Source organism: Oncorhynchus keta, unplaced genomic scaffold (assembly GCF_023373465.1).
Source record: "Oncorhynchus keta strain PuntledgeMale-10-30-2019 unplaced genomic scaffold, Oket_V2 Un_contig_1869_pilon_pilon, whole genome shotgun sequence".
NCBI lineage: Eukaryota > Metazoa > Chordata > Actinopteri > Salmoniformes > Salmonidae > Oncorhynchus > Oncorhynchus keta.
In genome coordinates, this window is record NW_026281057.1 from 210,001 (window position 1) to 231,586 (window position 21,586).

Genomic DNA, 21,586 nt, shown 5'->3' on the forward strand with positions numbered 1-21,586 from the left:
GAAGTAATTACAATTTAGCAATTAAACACTGGAATGATTGATGTGCAGAAGATGAATGTGCAAGTAGAGATACTGGGGTGCAAAGGAGCAAGATAAATAAATAAATACAGTCTGGGGATGAAGTAGTTGGATGGGCTATTTACAGATGGGCTATGTACAGGTGCAGTGATCTGTGAGCTGCTCTGACAGCTGGTGCTTAAAGCTAGTGAGGGAGATATGAGTCTCCATAGGGTGAGGACATTTCAGCTGTTCTGTTCTGGTCAACCTTCTCTCCTCCTCATTGGCTGTTTCCATTATGTCAGTCAGCCTGTGGGATGTCGCAGGCCGTATGGACAGGGACAGGGACACACAGACCCTAGGGACAGGGACACACACAGACCCTAGGGACAGGGACACACACAGACCCTAGGGACAGGGACAGGGACACACACAGACCCTAGGGACAGGGACAGGGACACACACAGACCCTAGGGACAGGGACACACACAGACCCTATGGACAGGGACAGGGACACACACAGACCCTATGGACAGGGACAGGGACACACACAGACCCTAGGGACAGGGACAGGGACACACACAGGCCCTAGGGACAGGGACACACACAGGCCCTAGGGACAGGGACACAAACAGACCGTGCCCTAGGGACAGGGACTGAGCTGCTGAGTTTCAACTGTTCTGAACCATGCTGGTCATTTATGATTTGAACAGAGGGAACAGAGAGCTCCCCATCTGGCGTCCCATCCCACACTGAGATGAGACAGGACACACACACTATGGCTTGGCTATTTGTAAGGTGATGTGTGTGTTGATGTTGTGACTAAACCATGCTCTCTCCTCTGTCTCTGTGTGTGTAGGTCGTTCGGGTCAGGCGGTGGCTGTGCGGGCCAAGGTGTTTGGCTTCAACGTGATACTAAACCATGCTCTCTCCTCTGTCTCTGTGTGTGTAGGTCGTTCGGGTCAGGCGGTGGCTGTGCGGGCCAAGGTGTTTGGCTTCAACGTGATCTTCTACGACCCCTACCTGCAGGACGGCTTGGAGCGTTCCCTGGGCGTCCAGCGCGTCTACACCCTACAAGACCTGCTCTACCAGTCAGACTGCGTGTCTCTGCACTGCAACCTGAACGAACACAACCACCATCTCATCAACGACTTCACCATCAAACAGGTAGAGAGGACAGCTGACCTTTGACCTTTATGGTATAACTCACTGACTCCCAGTCAGTTATTAATATGGGTTATTAATTCATATATGTATTAATGTTTTTATTCATTCATATAGTTATTAATATGGGTTATTAATTAATCTCATTATTAATATGAGTTATAAATTCATATAGTTATTAATATGGGTTATTAATTAATCTCATTATTAATATGAGTTATAAATTCATATAGTTATTAATATGGGTTATTAATTAATATCATTATTAATATGAGTTATAAATTCATATAGTTATTAATGAGGTATTCATTCATATAGTTATTAATATGAGTTATTAATTCATATAGTTATTAATATGGGTTATTCATTAATGTGGTTATTAATATAGTTATTAATATGGGTTATTAATTCATATAGTTATTAATGAGTTATTCATTCATATAGTTATTAATATGGGTTATTAATTCATATAGTTATTAATATGGGTTATTAATTAATATAGTTATTAATATATTATTAATATAGTTATTAATTAATGTGGTTATTAATATAGTTATTAATGATTTATTCATTTATAGTTATTAATGAGTTATTCATTCATATAGGTATTAATATGGGTTATTAATTATAGTTATTAATATGGGTTATTAAATATAGTTAATAATAATAATAATATATGCCATTTCACGCTTTTATAGACTTATTAGTCATGTGTGCATACATTCTCGTATTGAAATATCATCTATTAACCACCATGGGTTATTAATTCATATAGTTATTAATGAGTTATTAATTCATATAGTTATTAATATGAGTAATTAATTCATATAGTTATTAATATGGGTTATTCATTCATATAGTTATTAATATTAATTCATATAGTTATTAATATGGGTTATTCATTCATATAGTTATTTATGGGTTATTCATTCATATAGTTATTAATGGGTTATTCATTCATATAGTTATTAATATTTATTCATTCATATAGTTATTATATGGGTTATTCATTCATATAGTTATTAGTTATTAATATGGATTTATTCATTCATATAGTTATTAATATGGGTTATTAATTCATATAGTTATTAATATGGGTTATTAATTCATATAGTTATTAATATGGGTTATTCATTCATATAGTTATTAATATGGGTTATTAATTAGTTATTATAGTTATTAATATAGTTATTATATTCATTCATATAGTTATTAATCAGACTATCCTGAACACCTCATCATCCTTATATATGTATATATTATCATTAACTACCAACGCTGCATAGAAGGCCAGTGGTCTTCACTGTTGACGTTGAGACTGGACAGAGGAACTCTGCCTAGAAGGCCAGCATGAGTCATCTCAACTGAGTTGAGACTGGACAGAAGAACTCTGCCTAGAAGGCCAGTGTTCTTCACTGTTATTAGACTACAGAGGAACTCTAGTAATTCAGCATAGTTCTTAATATGGGTTATTGAGACTGGACAGAGGAATAGTTATTAATATGGGTCATTCTTCATATGAGACTTAGGAACTCTGGTTAGGCCAGCATTCATCGCCTCTTCACTGTTATTGAGATGAGGTTAGGCCAATTCATCTATAGTTATTGAGACTGGACAGAGGAACTCTTATTAATTCATCTCTTCAGTTGACATTGAGATGGACAGAGGAACTCTGCCTAGAAGGCCAGCATTCATATAGTTATTAACTCTGCCTATTCATTCGGAGTCATCTCTTATAGTTATTAGACTGGACAGAGGAACTCTGCCTAGAGGCCACATCCCGGAGTCATCTCTTTCACTATATTATATATGAGACTGGACAGAGGAACTCTGCCTAGAAGGCCAGCATCCCGGAGTCATCTCTTCACTGTTGACGTTGAGACTGGACAGAGGAACTCTGCCTAGAAGGCCAGCATCCCGGAGTCGCCTCTTCACTGTTGAAGTTCAGACTGGTGTTTTGCGGGTACTATTTCATGAAGCTGCCTGTTGAGGACTTGTGAGGCATCTGTTTCTCAGACTAGATACTCTAATGTACTTGTCCTCTTGTTCAGTTGTGCACCGGGGCCTCCCACTCCTCTTTCTATTCTGGTTAGGGCCAGTTTGCTCTGTTCTGTGAAGGGAGTAGTACACAGTGTTGTACCAGATCTTCAGTTTCTTGGCAATTTCTCTCATGGAATAGCCTTCATTTCTCAGAACAAGAAGAGACTGACGAGTTTCAGAGCAAAGGTCTTTGTTTGGGCCATTTTGAGCCTGTAATCGAACCCACAAATGCTGATGCTCCAGATACTCAACTAGTCTAAAGGTCAGTTTTATTGCTTCTTCAATCAGAACAACAGTTTTCAGCTGTGCTAACATAATTGCAAAATGGTTTTCTAATGATCAATTAGCTTTTTAAAATGATAAACTTGTATTAGCTAACACAACGTGCCATTGGAACACAGGAGTGATAATTGCTGATAATGGGTCTCTGTTCGCCTATGTAGATATTCCATTAAAAATCAGCCATTTCCAGCTACAATAGTCATTTACAACATTAACAATGTCTACACTGTATTTCTGATCAATTTGATGTTATTTTAATAGATCAAAAATTAGCTTTTCTTTCAAAAACAAGGACATTTCTAAGTGACCTCAAACTTTTGAACGGTAGTGTATATATGATATGAGTAATGTAAGATATGTAAACATTATTAAAGTGGCGTTTATTAAAGTGACTAGTGATCCATTTATTAAAGTGGCCAGTGATTTGGTCTCAATGTAGGCAGCAGCCTCTCTGTGTTAGTGGTGGTTGTTTAACAGTCTGATGACCTTGAGATAGAAGCTGTTTATCAGTCTGATGACCTTGAGATAGAAGCTGTTTATCAGTCTGATGACCTTGAGATAGAAGCTGTTTATCAGTCTGATGACCTTGAGATAGAAGCTGTTTATCAGTCTGATGACCTTGAGATAGAAGCTGTTTATCAGTCTGATGGCCTTGAGATAGAAGCTGTTTATCAGTCTGATAGCCTTGAGATAGAAGCTGTTTATCAGTCTGATGGCCTTGAGATAGAAGCTGTTTATCAGTCTGATGGCCTTGAGAATGTTTATCAGTCTGAGCTGTTTATCAGTCTGATGGCCTTGAGATAGAAGCTGTTTATCAGTCTGATGACCTTGAGATAGAAGCTGTTTATCAGTCTGATGGCCTTGAGATAGAAGCTGTTTTTCAGTCTCTCGGTCCCAGCTTTGATGCACCTGTACTGACCTCGCCTTCTGGATGATAGCGGGGTGAACAGGCAGTGGCTCGGGTGGTTGTTGTCCTTGATGATCTTTTTGGCCTTCCTGTGACATCAGGCGGTGTAGGTGTCCTGGATGGCAGGTAGTTTGCCCCCGGTGATGCGTTGTGCAGACCTCACTACCCTCTGGAGAGCCTTACGGTTGTGGGCGGAGCAGTTGCCGTACCAGGCAGTGATACAGCCCGACAGGATGCTCTCAATTGTGCATCTGTAAAAGATTGTGAGGGTCTTAGGTGACAAGCCAAATTTCTTCAGCCTCCTGAGGGTTAAGAAGAGGCTCTGCTGTGCCTTCTTCACCACGCTGTCTGTGTGGGTGAACCAATTCAGTTTGTCTGTGATGTGTACGCAGAGGAACTTGAAGCTTTCCACCTTCTCCACTGGTGCCCCCTCTGCTGTTTCCTGAAGTCCACGATCATCTCCTTTGTTTTGTTGACGTTGAGTGAGAAGTTATTTTCCTGACACCACACTCCGAGTGCCCTCACCTCCTCCCTGTAGGCCGTCTCGTCGTCGTTGGTAATCAAGCCCATTACTGTCTTCTGCAAACTTGACAATGATTTGGAGGCGTGCTTGGCCACGCAGTCATAGGTGAACAGGGAGAACAGGAGAGGGCTGAGCACGCACCCTTGTGGGGCCCCAGTGTTGAGGGTCAGCGAAGTGGAGATGTTGTTTCCTTTCCTACTGCTTAGAGCTGCTATCAATACAACAATACCCCATCTAGTCTGCCACCTGGTGGAGGAGGGCAGAATTACACCTCTTATCTCAGTTTCCTCTGACTCTCTCAGGTTGACTTCACTGCTCGGAGCTGCTATCAAAACAACATACCCCATCTGGTCTGCCACCTGGTGGAGGAGAGGAGAATTACACCTCTTATCTCAGTTTCCTCTGACTCTCTCAGGTTGACTTCACTGCTCAGAGCTGCTGTCAAAACTACATACCCCATCTGGTCTGTCTGGTCTGCCACCTGGTGGAGGAGAGGAGAATTACACCTCTTATCTCAGTTTCCTCTGACTCTCTCAGGTTGACTTCACTGCTCAGAGCTGCTGTCAAAACTACATACCCCATCTGGTCTGTCTGGTCTGCCACCTGGTGGAGGAGAGGAGAATTACACCTCTTATCTCAGTTTCCTCTTATTTTCTGTGTTTCTATTCTTTCTGGTTGACTTCACATCTGAGAGACAGAGGGAGAGAGAGAGAGAGCATTGAAGAGCTGTCTGAAGGAGAACAGAATAGAGAAGGCTCTATCTCTTAACCCAGTTCTTAACTCCTCTCCTGTGTCTCTTCTTCGTTGTTCTCTCAAGCCTGCATCTTCTTATCGTGTGTGTGTGTGTGCGTGCGTGCGTGTGTGCGTGCGTGTCTGTGTGTGTGAGTGCGTGCGTGCGTGTCTGTGCATGAGTGCGTGTGTGTGTGTGTGTGTGTGTGTGTGTGTGTGTGTGTGTGTGTGTGTGTGTGTGTGTGTGTGTGTGTGTGTGTGTGTGTGTGTGTGTGTGTGTGTGTGTGTGTGTGTGTGTGATAAAAGGATGACTGACAGTGCGAGGCCTTTTCATGTGGTGCAATTCGTATTGTGTCTAGATTTAAGGGATCAGTTTCTTCCAAGAATATTAATTAGATTTTTCAGGAGCTGTTGTTTTGCTCGCTAGCAGTATTTATTTATTATATGTATTTATGTTTGTCTAGTATAGTTATCAACTGTCATCTTGTCCTCAACGTAGTGCACTATCAGGGGAATAGAGTTCCATTTGGGATGTCCCCATCTACAGCCAACTCTGTGAGCTGAGCCAAGTAGTGCACTATCTATTATAGTCTCTCTTCTCCAGCTCTATCAGTAGGTCATCTCTATTATAGTCTCTCTTCTCCAGCTCTATCAGTAGGTCATCTCTATTCTAGTCTCTCTTCTCCAGCTCTATCAGTAGGTCATCTCTATTATAGTCTCTCTTCTCCAGCTCTATCAGTAGGTCATCTCTATTATAGTCTCTCTTCTCCAGCTCTATCAGTAGGTCATCTCTATTATAGTCTCTCTTCTCCAGCTCTATAAGTAGGTCATCTCTATTATAGTCTCTCTTCTCCAGCTCCATCAGTAGGTCATCTCTATTATAGTCTCTCTTCTCCAGCTCTATCAGTAGGTCATCTCTATTCTAGTCTCTCTTCTCCAGCTCCATCAGTAGGTCATCTCTATTATAGTCTCTCTTCTCCAGCTCTATAAGTAGGTCATCTCTATTATAGTCTCTCTTCTCCAGCTCCATCAGTAGGTCATCTCTATTCTAGTCTCTCTTCTCAGCTCTAGGTCATCTCTATTATAGTCTCTCTTCTAGCTCTATCAGTAGTATTACTTAAAAGAAGGACGCAAACCAATTCTTTGTAATACCTACATGTTGGTGGCGCCCCTCTTTAGATCAAATCAACCCCCTCCCCTCTTCTCTCTCTCTTATCTTTCTCTCCCCCCCCACCCCCCACCCCCACCCCGACCCTTCTAGATGCGTCAGGGAGCCTTCTTGGTGAATGCAGCGCGGGGGGCTGGTGGATGAGAAGGCCCTGGCTCAGGCCCTGAAGGAGGGGAGGATACGTGGCGCTGCCCTGGCGTGCACGAGATAGAACCCTTCAGGTGAGACACACAGTGCAAGAGATAGAACCCTTCAGGTGAGACACACAGTGCATGAATGAACCCTTCAGCACACACACACACACACACACACACACACACACACACACACACACACCACAGGTGAGACACACACACTACAGAACCACACAGTGACACACACAGTGGACGTCCTCTCTACAGAACCCTGAAGTGAGACACACAGTGGATAGATATAGTTAACCTGATAGTAACACCTCAGTATAGTTAACCTGATAGTAACACCTCAGTATAGTTAACCTGACAGTAACACCTCAGTATAGTTAACCTGACAGTAACACCTCAGTATAGTTAACCTGACAGGTAACACCTCAGTATAGTTAACCTGACAGTAACACAGTGCAGTATAGTTAACCTCAGTATAGTTAACCTCAGTATAGTTAACCTGATAGTAACACCTCAGTATAGTTAACCTGACAGTAACACCTCAGTATAGTTAACCTGATAGTAACACCTCAGTATAGTTAACCTGACAGTAACACCTCAGTATAGTTAACCTGATAGTAACACCTCAGTATAGTTAACCTGACAGTAACACCTCAGTATAGTTAACCTGACAGTAACACCTCAGTATAGTTAACCTGATAGTAACACCTCAGTATAGTTTACCTGACAGTAACACCTCAGTATAGTTAACCTGACAGTAACACCTCAGTATAGTTAACCTGACAGTAACACCTCAGTATAGTTAACCTGACAGTAACACCTCAGTATAGTTAACCTGACAGTAACACCTCAGTATAGTTAACCTGACAGTAACACCTCAGTATAGTTAACCTGACAGTAACACCTCAGTATAGTTAACCTGACAGTAACACCTCAGTATAGTTAACCTGACAGTAACACCTCAGTATAGTTAACCTGATAGTAACACCTCAGTATAGTTAACCTGATAGTAACACCTCAGTATAGTTAACCTGTAGCAACACCTCAGTATAGTTAACCTGACAGTAACACCTCAGTATAGTTAACCTGACAGTAACACCTCAGTATAGTTAACCTGATAGTAACACCTCAGTATAGTTAACCTGATAGTAACACCTCAGTATAGTTAACCTGACAGTAACACCTCAGTATAGTTAACCTGATAGTAACACCTCAGTATAGTTAACCTGACAGTAACACCTCAGTATAGTTAACCTGACAGTAACACCTCAGTATAGTTAACCTGATAGTAACACCTCAGTATAGTTAACCTGATAGTAACACCTCAGTATAGTTAACCTGACAGTAACACCTCAGTATAGTTAACCTGACAGTAACACCTCAGTATAGTTAACCTGACAGTAACACCTCAGTATAGTTAACCTGATAGTAACACCTCAGTATAGTTAACCTGACAGTAACACCTCAGTATAGTTAACCTGATAGTAACACCTCAGTATAGTTAACCTGACAGTAACACCTCAGTATAGTTAACCTGACAGTAACACCTCAGTATAGTTAACCTGACAGTAACACCTCAGTATAGTTAACCTGATAGTAACACCTCAGTATAGTTAACCTGATAGTAACACCTCAGTATAGTTAACCTGACAGTAACACCTCAGTATAGTTAACCTGATAGTAACACCTCAGTATAGTTAACCTGATAGTAACACCTCAGTATAGTTAACCTGACAGTAACACCTCAGTATAGTTAACCTGACAGTAACACCTCAGTATAGTTAACCTGATAGTAACACCTCAGTATAGTTAACCTGACAGTAACACCTCAGTATAGTTAACCTGATAGTAACACCTCAGTATAGTTAACCTGACAGTAACACCTCAGTATAGTTAACCTGACAGTAACACCTCAGTATAGTTAACCTGACAGTAACACCTCAGTATAGTTAACCTGACAGTAACACCTCAGTATAGTTAACCTGATAGTAACACCTCAGTATAGTTAACCTGACAGTAACACCTCAGTATAGTTAACCTGACAGTAACACCTCAGTATAGTTAACCTGACAGTAACACCTCAGTATAGTTAACCTGATAGTAACACCTCAGTATAGTTAACCTGATAGTAACACCTCAGTATAGTTAACCTGACAGTAACACCTCAGTATAGTTAACCTGACAGTAACACCTCAGTATAGTTAACCTGATAGTAACACCTCAGTATAGTTAACCTGACAGTAACACCTCAGTATAGTTAACCTGACAGTAACACCTCTTCCAGTGTCAGTGAGCTCTGTTGTCAGGGAGATATGTTGTCAGGAGATATGTTGTCAGGGAGTTATGTTGTCAGGGAGTTATGGTGTCAGGGAGTTATGGTGTCAGGGAGTGATGTTGTCAGGGAGTTATGTTGTCAGGGAGATATGTTGTCAGGGAGATATGTTGTCGGGGAGATATGTTGTCGGGGAGTTATGTTGTCAGGGAGGACCTGTAATCCCACACTACAGTGGCTCATATCAGTGACACCTTCACACACCCTGGGGCGGCAGGGTAGCCTAGTGGTTAGAGTGTTGGACTAGTAACCTGAAGGTTGCGAGTTCAAACCCCCGAGCTGACAAGGTACAAATCTGTCGTTCTGCCCCTGAACAGGCAGTTAACCCACTGTTCCTAGGCCGTCATTGAAAATAAGAATTTGTTCTTAACTGACTTGCTTAAATAAAGGTAAAATAAAAAAACAACCCTTGGACCAGGGCACGGAGGGTGAGTTGGGAGGACTGAGGGAAGAAGAAGGAGAGGAAGTCTCAGCATCTGTTATCAGGGAAGGAGAGGAGATGAGGAGATGAAGAGAGGAGATGAAGAGAGGAAATGAAGAGAGGAAATGAAAGGAGGAGATGAGGAAAGGAGATTAGATGAAGAGGCCACTGCCTGATTTGGGTCTGATACTTGTTCTCTCTACACCCCCCACCCCCCCCAACCCTCCCCTCTCTCTAGTTTTGCTACAGGCCCTCTGAAGGATGCTCCCAACCTGATCTGTACACCACACACAGCCTGGTACAGTGAACAGGCTTCTCTGGAGATGAGAGAGGCAGCTGCCACCGAGATACGAAGAGCCATCAGCGGTATGCCTGCTCCCCAGCACCTCACTAGTCAGGAACCCTGTTCCCCAGCACCTCACTAGTCAGGAACCCTGTTCCCCAGCACCTCACTAGTCAGGAACCCTGTTCCCCAGCACCTCACTAGTCAGGAACCCTGTTCCCCAGCACCTCACTAGTCAGGAACCCTGCTCCCCAGCACCTCACTAGTCAGGAACCCTGTTCCCCAGCACCTCACTAGTCAGGAACCCTGTTCCCCAGCACCTCACTAGTCAGGAACCCTGTTCCCCAGCACCTCACTAGTCAGGAACCCTGCTCCCCAGCACCTCACTAGTCAGGAACCCTGCTCCCCAGCACCTCACTAGTCAGGAACCCTAGCCCCCAGCACCTCACTAGTCAGGAACCCTGCTCCCCAGCACCTCACTAGTCAGGAACCCTGTTCCCCAGCACCTCACTAGTCAGGAACCCTGTTCCCCAGCACCTCACTAGTCAGGAACCCTGTTCCCCAGCACCTCACTAGTCAGGAACCCTGTTCCCCAGAACCTCACTAGTCAGGAACCCTGTTTCCCAGAACCTCACTAGTCAGGAACCCTGTTCCCCAGCACCTCACTAGTCAGGAACCCTGTTCCCCAGCACCTCACTAGTCAGGAACCCTGTTCCCCAGCACCTCACTAGTCAGGAACCCTGCTCCCCAGCACCTCACTAGTCAGGAACCCTGTTCCCCAGCACCTCACTAGTCAGGAACCCTGTTCCCCAGCACCTCACTAGTCAGGAACCCTGTTCCCCAGCACCTCACTAGTCAGGAACCCTGCTCCCCAGCACCTCACTAGCCAGGAACCCTGCTCCCCAGCACCTCACTAGTCAGGAACCCTGCTCCCCAGCACCTCACTAGTCAGGAACCCTGCTCCCAGCCCCAGCACCCTCACTAGTCAGGAACCCTGTTCCCCAGCACCTCACTAGTCAGGAACCCTGTTCACCAGCACCTCACTAGTCAGGAACCCTGTTCCCCAGCACCTCACTAGTCAGGAACCCTGTTCCCAGAACTCACTAGTCAGGAACCCTGTTTCCCAGAACCTCACTAGTCAGGAACCCTGTTCCCCAGCACCTCACTAGTCAGGAACCCTGTTCCCCAGCACCTCACTAGTCAGGAACCCTGTTCCCCAGCACCTCCCTAGTCAGGAACCCTGTTTCCCAGCACCTCACTAGTCAGGAACCCTGTTCCCCAGCACCTCACTAGTCAGGAACCCTAGCCCCCAGCACCTCACTAGTCAGGAACCCTGTTCCCCAGCACCTCACTAGTCAGGAACCCTGTTCCTCAGCACCTCACTAGTCAGGAACCCTGTTCCCCAGCACCTCACCAGTCAGGAACCCTGTTCCCCAGCACCTCACTAGTCAGGAACCCTGTTCCCCAGCACCTCACTAGTCAGGAACCCTGTTCCCCAGCACCTCACTAGTCAGGAACCCTGTTCCCCAGCACCTCACTAGTCAGGAACCCTGCTCCCCAGCACCTCACTAGTCAGGAACCCTGTTCCCCAGCACCTCACCAGTCAGGAACCCTGTTCCCCAGCACCTCACTAATCAGGAACCCTGTTCCCCAGCACCTCACCAGTCAGGAACCCTGTTCCCCAGCAGGGTTGTAGTACACAACTTCAAACCAGACTTCATGTCAATAGTAGTGCACTATATAGGGAATAGGGCTGTAGTATAAAGTAGTGCACTATATAGGGAATAGGGATGTAGTATAAAGTAGTGCACTATATAGGGAATAGGACTGTAGTATAAAGTAGTGCACTATATAGGGAATAGGGCTGTAGTATAAAGTAGTGCACTATATAGGGAATAGGGCTGTAGTATAAAGTAGTGCACTATATAGGGAATAGGGCTGTAGTATAAAGTAGTGTACTATATAGGGAATAGGGCTGTAGTATAAAGTAGTGTACTATATAGGGAATAGGGCTGTAGTATAAAGTAGTGCACTATATAGGGAATAGGACTGTAGTATAAAGTAGTGCATTATATAGGGAATAGGGCTGGAGTATAAAGTAGTGCACTATATAGGGAATAGGGCTGTAGTATAAAGTAGTGCACTATATAGGGAATAGGGCTGTAGTATAAAGTAGTGCACTATATAGGGAATAGGGATGTAGTATTAAGTAGTGCACTATATAGGGAATAGGGCTGTAGTATAAAGTAGTGCACTATATAGGGAATAGGGCTGTAGTATAAAGTCGTGCACTATATAGGGAATAGGGCTGTAGTATAAAGTAGTGCACTATATAGGGAATAGGGCTGTAGTATAAAGTAGTGCACTATATAGGGAATAGGGCTGTAGTATAAAGTAGTGCACTATATAGGGAATAGGGATGTAGTATTAAGTAGTGCACTATATAGGGAATAGGGCTGTAGTATAGAGTAGTGCACTATATAGGGAATAGGGCTGTAGTATAAAGTCGTGCACTATATAGGGAATAGGGCTGTAGTATAAAGTAGTGCACTATATAGGGAATAGGGCTGTAGTATAAAGTAGTGCACTATATAGGGAATAGGGCTGTAGTATAGAGTAGTGCACTATATAGGGAATAGGGCTGTAGTATAAAGTCGTGCACTATATAGGGAATAGGGCTGTAGTATAAAGTAGTGCACTATATAGGGAATAGGGCTGTAGTATAAAGTAGTGCACTATATAGGGAGTAGGGCTGTAGTATAAAGTAGTGGACTATATAGGGAATAGGGCTGCAGTATAAAGTAGTGCACTATATAGGGAATAGGGCTGTAGTATTAAGTAGTGCACTATATAGGGAATAGGGCTGTAGTATAAAGTAGTGCACTATACAGGGAACAGGTTGCCATTTGGGATCCAACCCTTGCCGCCCTTTACCTTGATGACAGCTTTGCACACTCTTGGCATTCTCTCAACCAGCTTCATGAGCTAGTCACCTGGAATGCATTTCAATTGATATGTGTGCCTTGTTAAAAGCTAATTCGTGGAATGTATTTCCTTCTTAAGCTAACATCTACTCATCCCATAGTTAACATCTACCCATCCCATAGTTAACATCTACCCATCCCATAGTTAACATCTACCCATCCCATAGTTAACATCTCTCCATCCCATAGTTAACATCTACCCATCCCATAGTTAACATCTACCCATCCCATAGTTAACATCTCTCCATCCCATAGTTAACATCTACCCATCCCATAGTTAACATCTACCCATCCCATAGTTAACATCTACCCATCCCATAGTTAACATCTACCCATCCCATAGTTAACATCTCTCCATCCCATAGGTAACATCTACCCATCCCATAGCTAACATCTACCCATCCCATAGCTAACATCTCTCCATAGTTAACATCTACCCATCCCATAGTTAACATCTCTCCATCCCATAGCTAACATCTACCCATCCCATAGTTAACATCTACCCATCCCATAGCTAACATCTCTCCATAGTTAACATCTACCCATCCCATAGTTAACATCTACCCATCCCATAGTTAACATCTACCCATCCCATAGTTAACATCTACCCATCCCATAGTTAACATCTCTCCATCCCATAGTTAACATCTACCCATCCCATAGTTAACATCTACCCATCCCATAGCTAACATCTACTCATCCCATAGTTAACATCTACCCATCCCATAGTTAACATCTCTCCATCCCATAGTTAACATCTCTCCATCCCATAGTTAACATCTACCCATCCCATAGCTAACATCTACCCATCCCATAGCTAACATCTCTCCATAGTTAACATCTACCCATCCCATAGTTAACATCTCTCCATCCCATAGCTAACATCTCTCCATCCCATAGTTAACATCTCTCCATCCCTTAGTTAACATCTACCCATCCCATAGCTAACATCTCTCCATAGTTAACATCTACCCATCCCATAGTTAACATCTCTCCATCCCATAGCTAACATCTCTCCATCCCATAGTTAACATCTAGTTAACATCTCCATCCCTTAGTTAACATCTACCCATCCCATAGCTAACATCTACCCATCCCATAGTTAACATCTACCCATCCCATAGTTAACATCTACCCATCCCATAGTTAATATCTACCCATCCCATAGTTAACATCTACCCATCCCATAGTTAACATCTACCCATCCCATAGTTAATATCTACCCATCCCATAGTTAACATCTACCCATCCCATAGTTAATATCTACCCATCCCATAGTTAATATCTACCCATCCCATAGTTAACATCTACCCATCCCATAGTTAATATCTACCCATCCCATAGTTAACATCTACCCATCCCATAGTTAACATCTACCCATCCCGTAGTTAACATCTACCCATCCCATAGTTAACATCTACCCATCCCATAGCTAACATCTACCCATCCCATAGTTAACATCTACCCATCCCATAGCTAACATCTACCCATCCCATAGCTAACATCTACCCATCCCATAGTTAACATCTACCCATCCCATAGTTAACATCTACCCATCCCATAGCTAACATCTACCCATCCCATAGTTAACATCTACCCATCCCATAGCTAACATCTACCCATCCCATAGTTAACATCTACCCATCCCATAGCTAACATCTACCCATCCCATAGCTAACATCTACCCATCCCATAGTTAACATCTACCCATCCCATAGCTAACATCTACCCATCCCATAGTTAACATCTACCCATCCCATAGTTAACATCTACCCATCCCATAGTTAACATCTACCCATCCCATAGCTAACATCTACCCATCCCATAGTTAACATCTACCCATCCCATAGCTAACATCTACCCATCCCATAGTTAACATCTACCCATCCCATAGTTAACATCTCTCCATCCCATAGCTAACATCTACCCATCCCATAGTTAACATCTACCCATCCCATAGCTAACATCTACCCATCCCATAGTTAACATCTACCCATCCCATAGCTAACATCTACCCATCCCATAGTTAACATCTACCCATCCCATAGTTAACATCTACCCATCCCATAGTTAACATCTCTCCATCCCATAGTTAACATCTACCCATCCCATAGTTAACATCTACCCATCCCATAGCTAACATCTACCCATCCCATAGCTAACATCTACCCATCCCATAGTTAACATCTACCCATCCCATAGTTAACATCTCTCCATCCCATAGTTATCTACTCCATCCCATCTACCCATCCCATAGTTAACATCTACCCATCCCATAGTTAACATCTACCCATCCCATAGTTAACATCTACCCATCCCATAGCTAACCCATCATCTACCCCCATAGTTAACATCTACCCATCCCATAGCTAACATCTACCCATCCCATAGTTAACATCTACCCATCCCATAGTTAACATCTAACATCTCCATCCCATAGCTAACATCTACCCATCCCATAGTTAACATCTACCCATCCCATAGTTAACATCTACCCATCCCATAGTTAACATCTACCCATCCCATAGCTAACATCTACCCATCCCATAGTTAACATCTACCCATCTAGTTAACATCTACCCATCCCATAGTTAACATCTACCCATCCCATAGTTAACATCTATCCCCCATACCCATCCCATAGTTAACATCTACCCATCCCATAGTTAACATCTACCCATCCCATAGTTAACATCTACCCATCCCATAGTTAACATCTACCCATCCCATAGTTAACATCTACCCATCCCATAGCTAACATCTCTCCATCCCATAGTTAACATCTACCCATCCCATAGCTAACATCTCTCCATCCCATAGTTAACATCTACCCATCCCATAGTTAACATCTACCCATCCCATAGCTAACATCTCTCCATCCCATAGCTAACATCTCTCCATCCCATAGTTAACATCTACCCATCCCATAGCTAACATCTACCCATCCCATAGTTAACATCTACCCATCCCATAGTTAACATCTACCCATCCCATAGTTAACATCTACCCATCCCATAGTTAACATCTACCCATCCCATAGCTAACATCTACCCATCCCATAGTTAACATCTACCCATCCCATAGTTAACATCTCTCCATCCCATAGTTAACATCTCTCCATCCCATAGTTAACATCTACCCATCCCATAGTTAACATCTCTCCATCCCATAGTTAACATCTCTCCATCCCATAGTTAACATCTACCCATCCCATAGCTAACATCTACCCATCCCATAGTTAACATCTACCCATCCCATAGTTAACATCTACCCATCCCATAGTTAACATCTACCCATCCCATAGTTAACATCTACCCATCCCATAGTTAACATCTACCCATCCCATAGTTAACATCTCTCCATCCCATAGCTAACATCTACCCATCCCATAGTTAACATCTACCCATCCCATAGTTAACATCTACCCATCCCATAGTTAACATCTACCCATCCCATAGTTAACATCTCTCCATCCCATAGTTAACATCTAGTTAACCATCCCATAGTTAACATCTCTCCATCCCATAGTTAACATCTACCCATCCCATAGTTAACATCTCATCCCATAGCTAACATCTCTCCATCCCATAGTTAACATCTACCCATCCCATAGCTAACATCTACCCATCCCATAGTTAACATCTACCCATCCCATAGTTAACATCTACCCTCCATCCCATAGTTAACATCTACCCATCCCATAGCTAACATCTACCCATCCCATAGTTAACATCTACCCATCCCATAGTTAACATCTACCCATCCCATAGTTAACATCTACCCATCCCATAGTTAACATCTACCCATCCCATAGTTAACATCTACCCATCCCATAGTTAACATCTACCCATCCCATAGTTAACATCTACCCATCCCATAGCTAACATCTACCCATCCCATAGCTAACATCTACCCATCCCATAGTTAACATCTCTCCATCCCATAGTTAACATCTACCCATCCCATAGCTAACATCTACCCATCCCATAGTTAACATCTACCCATCCCATAGTTAACATCTCTCCATCCCATAGTTAACATCTACCCATCCCATAGTTAACATCATAGTTAACATCTACCCATCCATCCCATAGTTAACATCTCTCCATCCCATAGTTAACATCTACCCATCCCATAGCTAACATCTACCCATCCCATAGTTAACATCTACCCATCCCATAGTTAACATCTACCCATCCCATAGTTAACATCTACCCATCCCATAGTTAACATCTACCCATCCCATAGCTAACATCTACCCATCCCATAGCTAACATCTACCCATCCCATAGTTAACATCTACCCATCCCATAGTTAACATCTACCCATCCCATAGTTAACATCTACCCATCCCATAGTTAACATCTACCCATCCCATAGTTAACATCTACCCATCCCATAGTTAACATCTACCCATCCCATAGTTAACATCTACCCATCCCATAGTTAACATCTACCCATCCCATAGTTAACATCTCTCCATCCCATAGGTAACATCTACCCATCCCATAGTTAACATCTCTCCATCCCATAGTTAACATCTCTCCATCCCATAGTTAACATCTACCCATCCCATAGCTAACATCTACCCATCCCATAGTTAACATCTACCCATCCCATAGTTAACATCTACCCATCCCATAGTTAACATCTACCCATCCCATAGTTAACATCTACCCATCCCATAGTTAACATCTACCCATCCCATAGTTAACATCTACCCATCCCATAGTTAACATCTACCCATCCCATAGCTAACATCTACCCATCCCATAGCTAACATCTACCCATCCCATAGTTAACATCTACCCATCCCATAGTTAACATCTACCCATCCCATAGTTAACATCTACCCATCCCATAGTTAACATCTACCCATCCCATAGCTAACATCTACCCATCCCATAGTTAACATCTACCCATCCCATAGTTAACATCTACCCATCCCATAGCTAACATCTACCCATCCCATAGCTAACATCTACCCATCCCATAGTTAACATCTACCCATCCCATAGTTAACATCTACCCATCCCATAGTTAACATCTACCCATCCCATAGTTAACATCTACCCATCCCATAGTTAACATCTACCCATCCCATAGTTAACATCTACCCATCCCATAGTTAACATCTACCCATCCCATAGTTAACATCTACCCATCCCATAGTTAACATCTACCCATCCCATAGTTAACATCTACCCATCCCATAGTTAACATCTACCCATCCCATAGTTAACATCTACCCATCCCATAGTTAACATCTACCCATCCCATAGTTAACATCTACCCATCCCATAGTTAACATCTACCCATCCCATAGTTAACATCTACCCATCCCATAGTTAACATCTACCCATCCCATAGTTAACATCTCTCCATCCCATAGTTAACATCTACCCATCCCATAGTTAACATCTACCCATCCCATAGTTAACATCTACCCATCCCATAGTTAACATCTACCCATCCCATAGCTAACATCTACCCATCCCATAGTTAACATCTACCCATCCCATAGTTAACATCTACCCATCCCATAGTTAACATCTACCCATCCCATAGTTAACATCTACCCATCCCATAGCTAACATCTACCCATCCCATAGTTAACATCTACCCATCCCATAGTTAACATCTACCCATCCCATAGTTAACATCTACCCATCCCATAGTTAACATCTCATCATAGTTAACATCCCATCCCATAGTTAACATCTACCCATCCCATAGTTAACATCTACCCATCCCATAGTTAACATCTACCCATCCCATAGTTAACATCTACCCATCCCATAGTTAACATCTACCCATCCCATAGTTAACATCTACCCATCCCATAGTTAACATCTACCCATCCCATAGTTAACATCTACCCATCCCATAGTTAACATCTACCCATCCCCATAGTTAACATCTACCCATCCCATAGTTAACATCTACCCATCCCATAGTTAACATCTCTCCATCCCATAGTTAACATCTACCCATCCCATAGTTAACATCTACCCATCCCATAGTTAACATCTACCCATCCCATAGTTAACATCTACCCATCCCATAGTTAACATCTACCCATCCCATAGTTAACATCTACCCATCCCATAGCTAACATCCCATAGTTAACATCTACCCATCCCATAGCTAACATCTACCCATCCCATAGCTAACATCTACCCATCCCATAGTTAACATCTACCCATCCCATAGTTAACATCTACCCATCCCATAGTTAACATCTACCCATCCCATAGTTAACATCTACCCATCCCATAGTTAACATCTACCCATCCCATAGTTAACATCTACCCATCCCATAGTTAACATCTACCCATCCCATAGTTAACATCTACCCATCCATAGTTAACATTTACCCATCCCATAGCTAACATCTACCCATCCCATAGTTAACATCTACCCATCCCATAGTTAACATCTTCTCCATCCCATAGGTAACATCTACCCATCCCATAGCTAACATCTACCCATCCCATAGTTAACATCTACCCATCCCATAGTTAACATCTCTCCATCCCATAGTTAACATCTACCCTTCCCATAGTTAACATCTACCCATCCCATAGCTAACATCTACCCATCCCATAGTTAACATCTACCCATCCCATAGCTAACATCTACCCATCCCATAGTTAACATCTACCCATCCCATAGTTAACATCTACCCATCCCATAGTTAACATCTACCCATCCCATAGTTAACATCTACCCATCCCATAGTTAACATATCTCCTTTCCTTCTTTATAATGTTTTAATCACTCTACAAGTTATGGCTTCATTTTGTCTGTGTGATGATTCAGGTTACCTCTCTCTGTCTTTACCTCTCTCTTTCTTTACCTCTCTGTCTCTCTCTTTACCTCTCTCTGTCTTTACCTCTCTCTCTGTCTTTACCTCTCTCTGTCTTTACCTCTCTCTGTCTTTACCTCTCTCTGTCTTTACCTCTCTCTCTCTGTATTTACCTCTCTCTCTCTGTCTTTACCTCACTCTGTCTTTACCTCTCTCTCTCTGTCTTTACCTCTCTCTCTCTGTCTTTACCTCTCTCTGTCTTTACCTCTCTCTTTCCACGTTTCTAAATTTCTCTCCTCCCTCCATCTCCCCACTTTCTCTCTCTCCATCGCAGGCCGCATCCCTGACAGCCTAAGAAACTGTGTGAATAAGGAGTTCTTTGTGACCACAGGACCGTGGGCAGTAATGGACCAGCAAGGTGTCCACCCAGAGCTCAATGGCACCGCCTACAGGTAGGCTGAGGAAGCACAGCGACAAGTGTGACATCTACTGTGTGTGTTTTGCTTCAGGATTATCCCTTACACACAGACATACACACACACACACACACACACACACACACACACACACACACACACACACACACACACACACACACACACACACACACACACACACACACACACACACACACACACACACACACACACACACACACACACACACATCAATGTTATTTTATTGCTCATTTCACCACTTGACAAATAGGTTTATACAGTTATTTTGATAGTCGTGGATATCTTGACTTGGTCCATACGGCAGGCAGATACATTTCTGAAATACAGGGACATAAAGACAGTTTGAGATAATGAAACTCTCAGTTAAAAAAACAAAACATGAATAGAGATGTCAATGTTATGTTTTTCTTAGAATGTCGTAGAACCCTGTTCCTGGAGAGATACCCTCCTTCCTGTAGGTTTTAGCTCCAACCCTGTTCCTGGAGGGATACCCTCCTTCCTGTAGGTTTTAGCTCCAACCCTGTTCCTGGAGGGATACCCTCCTTCCTGTAGGTTTTAGCTCCAACCCTGTTCCTGGAGAGATACCCTCCTTCCTGTAGGTTTTAGCTCCAACCCTGTTCCTGGAGAGATACCCTCCTTCCTGTAGGTTTTAACTCCAAACCTGTTCCTGGAGAGATACCCTCCTTCCTGTAGGTTTTAACTCCAACCCTGTTCCTGGAGGGATACCCTCCTTCCTGTAGGTTCTAACTCCAAACCTGTTCCTGGAGGATACCCTCCTTCCTGTAGGTTTTAACTCCAAACCTGTTCCTGGAGGGATACCCTCCTTCCTGTAGGTTTTAGCTCCAACCCTGTTCCTGGAGAGATACCCTCCTTCCTGTAGGTTTTAGCTCCAACCCTGTTCCTGGAGAGATACCCTCCTTCCTGTAGGTTTTAGCTCCAACCCTGTTCCTGGAGGGATACCCTCCTTCCTGTAGGTTTTAGCTCCAACCCTGTTCCTGGAGAGATACCCTCCTTCCTGTAGGTTTTAGCTCCAACCCTGTTCCTGGAGGGATACCCTCCTTCCTGTAGGTTTTAACTCCAACCCTGTTCCTGGAGGGATACCCTCCTTCCTGTAGATTTTAACTCCAACCCTGTTCCTGGAGAGATACCCTCCTTCCTGTAGGTTTTAGCTCCAACCCTTCTCCTGGAGAAAGACCCTCCTGTAGGTTTTAACTCTAACCCTGTTCCTGGAGAGAAACCCTCCTGTAGATTTTAACTCCAACCCTGTTCCTGGAGAGAAACCCTCCTGTAGGTTTTAACTCCAACCCTGTTCCTGGAGAAAGACCCTCCTGTAGGTTTTAACTCCAA

The 21,586-nt window shown here is 43.2% G+C and overlaps 1 pseudogene; it reads left to right on the forward strand.

Moving 5' to 3' along the window:
- The window catches only part of LOC118383808 (uncharacterized), a 102,221-nt pseudogene that overhangs the window by 72,003 nt on the left and 8,632 nt on the right, over positions 1-21,586 (forward strand).